This window comes from Apium graveolens, chromosome 9 (genome assembly GCF_009905375.1).
Source record: "Apium graveolens cultivar Ventura chromosome 9, ASM990537v1, whole genome shotgun sequence".
In the NCBI taxonomy this organism is placed as follows: Eukaryota; Viridiplantae; Streptophyta; class Magnoliopsida; order Apiales; family Apiaceae; genus Apium; species Apium graveolens.
The window spans coordinates 258921525-258928721 of NC_133655.1; the positions used below are offsets into that span (position 1 = coordinate 258921525).

The 7197-nt window shown below is 42.6% G+C and overlaps 1 non-coding gene across 1 annotated transcript; it reads right to left on the reverse strand.

Moving 5' to 3' along the window:
* Positions 1-598: 598 nt before the first annotated feature.
* Positions 599-706, reverse strand: LOC141687563 (small nucleolar RNA R71). Its single transcript, XR_012561058.1, has one exon. It is a non-coding gene; the product is annotated as a small nucleolar RNA R71 (small nucleolar RNA).
* Positions 707-7197: the final 6491 nt, after the last annotated feature.

Genomic DNA, 7197 nt, shown 5'->3' on the forward strand with positions numbered 1-7197 from the left:
GTCATTAGGATTCATTGATTAAGACTTGTTACTTACTGCTTCCGGTTGTATTTCAGGTACTCTAGCGAGCGTTTATGCAAACACGTTCTCGCACTCGCAAGAGAAATCTGGATAAAGCTGAGGAGACAGATAAAACTCTTGACTTTCCGGAGAAGATAGTTTTTGAAGATTCGGAGAAAGATAATGAAAAGAAAGAACCTGAAACAATGGGTGATCGTCTAGCTCAAGCTGATCCAGCTCTTATGGACTTTTCTCAGCTCAAAATTGATGACATTGAGTCCAGCATCATTCATCCGGCTATTCAGACTAATACTTTTGAAATCAAGCCGGGCACTATTCAGATGGTGCAGAATTCTGTTTCTTTCGGAGGGGCTGCGACTGAAGATCCCAACATGCATATCAGGAATTTTATCAAGATCTGTAGTACTTTCAAATATAATGGTGTCACTGATGAGGCTATCAAGCTGAGGCTTTTCCCATTCTCTCTGAGGGACAAAGCCAAGGACTGGTTACATTCTTTACCAGCTGGATCCATCCCTACTTGGGAAGATCTTGCGCAAAAGTTTCTGGTGAAGTTCTATCCAATGGCAAAAACTGCAGCTATGAGGAGTGCTCTTACTCAGTTTACGCAGCAACCAGGAGAATCTATGTGCGAAGCTTGGGAGCGTTACAAGGAGATGTTGAGAAAGTGTCCACATCATGGGATGCCTGACTGGATGGTGATCACTGATTTCTGCAATGGTTTGGGGGTCCAATCTCGACCCATGCTCAATGCAGCTTCTGGAGGCGCCTTGTGGGCTAAAAGCTATACTGAGGCCTATAATCTCATTAAAACTATGGCTGCAAATGAGTATCAAAACCCAACTCAAAGGATGATGCCTGAGAAAGTAGCAGGTATTCTGGAAGTTGATGCAGCTACAGTTATTGCAGCACAGCTCACGGCGCTGACTATGAAGGTCGATTCTTTAACCAACTATGGCGTAAATCAATTATCTAGTGTCTGTGAGCTTTGTGTAGGCTCTCATACTATGGATCATTGTTTTCTTGTTAATGAATCTGTTCAGTATGCGAACAATTTCCAAAAACCGCAACATCCTGTGCTCGCTACTTATCATCCTAATAACAGAAATCATCCCAATTTCAGCTGGAGCAATAATCAGAATGTTGTTCAGCAGTCATATTAGCAAGCTGTAAATAAACAGTTTAATCCACCTGGATTCCAGCAACCTCAGCAATTTGCTCAAAGGCAACCATATCCTCAACAAGGAGGTTCTGCTCCACCTTCTAGTGCTGATTTCGAGGAGTTAAATTTGTTGTGCAAAAGTCAGGTTATTTCTATCAAGACCTTGGAAAATCAAATTGGACAAATAGCCAATGCCTTGCTCAATCGTCAACCTGGCACACTTTTCAGCGATACTGAAGTGCCAGGCAGGAAGGAAGCTAAAGAGCAAGTCAAAGCTGTCACCTTAAGGTCTGGAAAAGTTGCTGATGTTGAAAAAGCAAAAGATGTAGAAGTTGAAGTTTTAGATGAAGAAGTAATGCAAATGGAGAAAGAGAGGGAACCAAGGAAGACTACTGTTGAACACACTCTGTCTGAGGGTAATACAGGGGAGAAACAGCTCTATCCTCCACCACCTTTTCCTAAGCGATTGCAAAAACAAAAGCTGGACAAGCAATTTGGTAAGTTTCTGGAGGTGTTCAAGGAACTTCACATCAACATACCTTTCGCTGAGGGTATTGAGCAAATGCCTAGTTATACGAAATTCATGAAAGGTATTCATTCGAGGAAGGTAAAACTGGATGATCTTGATATCGTTGCTCTGACGGAAGAGTGCAGTGTCGTGCTGCAACAAAAGTTATCTCCAAAGCTTAAGGATCCAGGTAGCTTCACCATTCCTTGCACCATTGGCAAGTTTTCATTTTACAAGTGCCTTTGCGATTTGGGAGCAAGCATCAATCTGATGCCGTTGTCTATCTTCAAAAAGCTGAATTTGCCTGATTCAAAGCCTAACTACATGTCTCTACAATTGGCTGATTGTTCGATTACATACCCAAGAGGCATCGTGGAGGACGTGCTAGTAAAGGTGGACAAGCTCATCTTTCCTGCAGATTTTGTCATTCTGGATTTTGAGGAAGATAAGAAGATTCCCATAATCTTGGGAAGACCTTTCTTGGCTACAGGCCGTACCTTGATATATGTGCAAAAAGGTGAACTCACTATGAGGGTGCAAGATCAAGATGTGACATTCAATGTGTTCAATGCGATGAAATTTCCTACGGAAAATGAGGAGTGCTTCAAGGTGGATTTGGTCGATTCTGCAGTTACTTCAGAACTTGATCATGTGCTAAGGTCTGATGCCTTAGAAAAAGCCTTATTGGGGGATTTTGACAGTGAAGATGATGAAGGCAATGAGCAGTTACAATATCTGAATGCTTCTCCTTGGAAATGGAAGTTAGACATGATATTTGAATCTCTTGGTAATACTAATCTCAAGAATGCTGAGGGAAAGCTCAAACCATCTATCGAGGAAGCACCTACTTTGGAGCTTAAACCACTACCTGAACACTTGAGGTATGCTTTTTTAGGTGATGCATCTAATTTTCCTGTTATTATTGCATCTAACCTTTTAGGTAGTGATGAGGACAAGCTCTTGAGGATTCTGAGAGAATTCAAATCGGCCATCGGATGGACTATAGCAGATATAAAAGGGATCAGCCCTTCGTACTGCTTGCATAAAATTCTGCTAGAGGAAGGTAGCAAGCCGACTGTTGAGCAATATCGAAGGCTTAATCCTATCATGAAAGAAGTGGTGAAGAAAGAAATTCTAAAATGGCTGGATGCAGGAATCATATATCATATTTCTGACAGTTCTTGGGTGAGCCCCGTGCAATGTATACCTAAGAAAGGAGGTATTACTATGGTAGCAAATGAAAAGAACGAGCTCATCTCCACTCGAATAGTCACAGGATGGAGGGTATGCATGGACTACAGGAAGTTGAATAAAGCCACGAGGAAGGATCACTTCCCTCTTCCATTCATTGATCACACGCTTGACATGTTGGTTGGTCATGATTATTATTGTCTTCTGGATGGCTATTCGGGCTACAATCAGATTTGCATTGCACCAGATGATCAAGAGAAGACTATTTTCACTAGTCCATTTGGCACGTTTGCTTTTCTCAGAGTTTCTTTCGGCTTATGTGGTGCACCTGCCACTTTTCAGAGATGCATGATGGCCATATTCTCTGATATGATTGGAAATAATGTCGAAGTATTCATGGACGACTTCTCCGTCTTTGGACATTCGTATGATGAATGCTTGAGTAATCTCCGTTTGGTGCTCAAAAGGTGTGTTAAGACCAATCTGGTGCTCAATTGGGAAAAATGACACTTCATGGTGCAACAAGGCATCATTCTTGGGCATAAGGTCTCTAGTAAAGGTCTTGAGGTGGATAAAGCCAAGGTGGGCGTCATTGAAAATATTTCACCACCTATTTCTGTGAAAAGAATCCGTAGCTTTCTTGGTCATGCGGGTTTTTATCGGTATTTCATCAAGGACTTCTCTAAGATATCTAAGTCGTTGTGCAATTTGCTCGAGAAAGATGTGCCTTTCAAATTTGATGATGAATGCTTGGCAGCATTCGAGACTCTCAAGAAGAGTTTAATCACCGCACCAGTTATTACGGCACCTGATTGGAGAGAACCTTTTGAGATGATGTGTGATGCAAGTGATTATGCAGTGGGAGCAGTTCTTTGGCAGCGAAAGACTAATATTTTTTATGTGGTCTACTATGCTAGTACGACGCTAAATGGAGCCCAACTGAACTACACCACTACTGAGAAGGAGCTCTTGGCTATAGTTTTTGGTTTCAAAAAATTTCAATCTTATCTACTTGGGACAAAGGTGACAGTGTTCACTAATCACGCTACCATCCGCTATCTGGTCTCAAAGAAGGATTCGAAGCCTAGACTTATTCGTTGGGTTCTCTTACTACAGGAATTTGAGTTAGAGGTCAAGGATCGAAAGGGTACTGAAAATCAAGTAGCTGACCATCTCTCTAGATTGGAGAATCCCGATTCTATTTTACATGATAAGACATTGATCAACGAATCATTTCCGGATGAGCAGTTGTTCGCAATTCAAGAGGAAGATCCATGGTTCGCAGACATTGTGAACTATCTTGTTAGCAATATAATGCCTCCTAATATGAATGCGGCTCAAAAGAAGAAGTTTCTGCATGAGGTGAAGTGGTACATGTGGGATGAACCATATTTGTTTAGACAAGGAGCTGACCAGATCATCAGGAGATGTATCCCATTCTGTGAGACGAAGGGGATATTATGTGACTTTCATTCCACAGTTTATGGTGGACATTATGGTGGTGAAAAGACATCTCAGATTCTTCAAGCAGGTTTTTTCTGGCCTACGTTGTTTAAGGATGCACATCAATTCGTTTTAAGGTGTGATCGTTGCCAAAGAGTTGGGAATCTTTCCAGAAAGAATGAGATGCCTTTAAATGTGCTACTTGAAGTTGAGGTCTTCGATGTTTGGGGAATCGATTTTATGGGACCATTTATCTTGTCCTACAATAATCAGTACATCTTGCTGGCAGTCGATTATGTCTCGAAATGGGTAGAAGTCAAAGCTCTACCGACTAATGATACAAAGGTAGCGTTGAGTTTTCTTCACAAGCAGATATTCACTAGTTTTGGAATGCCACGAGTTATCATAAGTGACGAAGGGTCGCATTTCTGCAATCGTAAGTTCAATTCTATGATGCAATGCTACAATGTGAATCATCGCATTGCTACTGCCTATCATCCGCAAACTAATGGTCAAGCTGAAGTGTCTAATAGAGAAATCAAGCGCATTCTAGAGAAAGTCGTTTGTCCATCAAGGAAATATTGGTCTTTAAAGCTCGATGAAGTTGTGCGGGCTTATAGAACTGCATACAAGACTCCACTTGGGATGTCCCCGTTTCAACTTGTCTATGGTAAGGGATGTCATTTACCTGTGGAGCTTGAGCATAAGACTTATTGGGCATTGAAGAAGTTAAACCTTGATCTAGATGTAGCTAGGAAGAAGCAAATGCTTTAGTTAAATGAACTTGATGAATTTCGACTTCAAGCGTACGAAAACAACAAAATGTATAAGGAAAAGGTAAAAAGGTGGCATGACAGGAAGCTATCGCCTAAGTCATTCGTGTCTGGGCAACAAGTTCTTCTATTCAACTCTCATCTCTGACTTTTCCCTGGAAAGTTAAAATCAAGGTGGTCTAGACCATTTATCGTCAAAACTGTGTTTTCACATGGAGCGGTGGAGATTTTTGAGAACTATCTGGGCCAAGCATTCAAAGTAAATGGTCAGAGATTGAAGCACTATTATGGGGATACGGCAAACCGTGAAGTGGTTAGTGCCTTTTTATTGTCAACTTGATCGCATAACTCCACATCAAGCTAATGACGTAAAATAAGCGCTTTTTGGGAGGCAACCCAAGATATAAGACCATAGGAGACCTTAGAATATAGTACTTTATCCAAAAACCCAAAAAAATCAGAAAAAAAGGTTTGCAGAAAAAAAAAATCCAGAAGCCTAGTAGGCGCCCGCGTGCTAGGAGCAGGCGACCGCGTGCTAGCAGGCACCCGCGTGCTGGTGTCAGGCGGCCGCGTGCGTCCCTGACTGTTGAAAAATCGTTTTTCAGCCTAAAAAAACAAAAAAAAATCACAAAAAAATATAGCCCATTAACCCACAATTTTCCCCCCATACCTTGCCACAACCCCACTCCTAATCAAATTCTAACCCTAATTTTGCCCTATTAATACATACAACCTCTCCATACACATCCCACACACTTTCACTCTACAAAATCTCTCCTACACACGAAACACAAACTCTCCAACTCTTATTCTCAGTTCTCATGGCCCCAAAGAGATCACGAACTGTGGGTAGCAACAACACCAATCCGACTGCTATTGATTCTTCGAGAAATACTACTGTGAGGCCCCGATTGTTGGATGGGGCTGCTGAAGAAGAGTACACCAAGCTTCTAATTAAGCCTATTATGAGGGAGAGGGGGTTCTTATCATCAGGGAGGGATGGTGACTTGCTATCGATGATTGCTGAGAAGGGATGGATTATATTCTACGAGTCACCTGAGACGGTTCCGATGACTATCGTTCGCGAGTTCTATGTGAATGCCAAGGCCGACAAGAATGGGTTTTCTGTTGTTCGTGGGCTTACTGTTGATTATCAGCCCGTGGCGATTCGCTGGGTGATTGGACAGCGACAAAGGAAACCACAAGAGGAGCATTGGAATGCAAAGGCCCCTGAGGACTTTGATTTGGACTTGATTATTGCTACTCTCTATTAGTCGGGCACATTGTGGAAGTTCAAAAGGAAATCCAACAATTATCGTAGTTTTCCTGCTGTCGCGATGAACAGGTATGCTCGTGCTTGGAATGCGTTTATATGTACTAATATTCTTCCGTCTTTGCATGCACATGAGGTTACAGTGGAGATGGTGAGGTTGTTATGGGGAATTCTGAATGATGAATATTATGTGGACCTTGGTGAGTACATCTACCAAGGGATTTTGAATTTTTTGAGGGGAAATCGCAATACTCTATCCCGTATGCCTCTATTGTCACGAAGCTTTGCATGGCAGTTGGAGTCCAGTGGCCTTCTTATGAGCAGTTGCAGATGTCGGCCGCTCCTATTGATTAATTGACTTTGAATGCGATGCATGAGTGGACGGGTGGAGAGCCCGAGTCACATGGTTTGGGGTATCAGCTTCCAGGAGGAGTTCCAGCAGCTGGTGCTACCATGGCTAGGCCTAGTCAGGCTCAGGGAGAGGCAGGCTCTTCGAGAGCTCAGGGAGGAGATGGCTCGGGATTGCCTGATGTCCAGTACAGGAGGCTTTCAAGGAGGATGGATGCGATGTATGAGTCGCAGAGTCAGTTTGTGGAGGAGCTCACCCAGGCACTTGGGACTGCATTTAGAGGCCTTGGAGCTAACATCCAGTGGCCCGTTTTTGGTAAGGATTCTGCTTATCCACCTCCTGACAATCCACCCTCTGAGGGTGATGATGATGATTCATCTGAGTAGGTATACCTTGTGTTCCTTTCTATTACCTTCACTGGGGACAGTGAAGATTTTAAGTTTGGGGTAGTAGTTAAGGAACATATTTGTGTGTGTG